Here is a 1083-nt window from a genome sequence, read left to right on the forward strand (position 1 = left end):
CACACACACACACACACACACACAAACAAACAAACACACGCCCAGACAAAAATCACGCCCAGAGAAAAAACACACACACTGACAGACACATACACACATAAACAGAAACAAACAACACACAAAGCCATTCAAACGCATACATAGACAAAATATATTCATAGTGTTCACGGTAACAGAGTCGAAACCAAACACAATGACATCTCTCTCGTTTGATATTTGTATTCTTTCCCCCCAGACCTAATATCTCTTGTGGTTTTTTAGGGTTTTTTTCTTAATCGTTATTACAAATTAACGTTTTGTGTGGGTGGTTGGCGGGTGCTCTGGTGTGGTTTGCTTCTTCTTTCCTATCAAATATCTATCGTCCTTATCTCCCCTTCATCTTTTTGTATGTTTGTTACTCCCTTGTAACAGCTCTAATCTTCTGGCACTCATATGACCTTATATAGTCGCAAGCGCGTAAAACTTCTACTAAAACTTTTTTTAAAACTAACGCTTTGTGACCTTATAAAAAAAATTAGATCACTTGGGAGGCGGGCAACATCGACTCTATCTGTAACGGCCGACTTGGACTGGGTGTAATACAACATTTTGTATATATTATCTAACCACTACATAACAGACGTTTATAAAAGTAGAATTTAAAAAAACCCAAAGAAGTAAAGGCACTATCGATCCTCACAGAGCACCCACCAACCCCTCCGCCAACCTAATCCCTTTCGGCAGGAAATTTTTAAAAAATTATCTAAGTTTAAAAAAAAAGAAGGAAAATATAGAGAAAAATAAAAGTAAAAGAGTAAAAGAGCGATAACAAAATTGAGGAGAAAATCGCTCTCGGCCTTTTTCTTTTCCCTACACCCCTTCCAGAGATTTCTTGACAAACACATTGACGCAAGGAGCCAATCCGTGAACGTTTAAAAAAACAACGTTCCATGTTGCTTTAGATTTTTGTCTTCGCCTTCTTTTTATCCTTCTTTCTAATCTTGTTATATTCGGCTCGCTCTCTTTCGTGCTCACTTTTTACTTTCTCTTTCATTTCTGTCTAGTTTTTTTTTTTCATTGCTGCCCCTCATTTGAGCAACCCCC

This window comes from Aplysia californica, unplaced genomic scaffold (genome assembly GCF_000002075.1).
Source record: "Aplysia californica isolate F4 #8 unplaced genomic scaffold, AplCal3.0 scaffold00687, whole genome shotgun sequence".
Lineage (NCBI taxonomy): Eukaryota > Metazoa > Mollusca > Gastropoda > Aplysiida > Aplysiidae > Aplysia > Aplysia californica.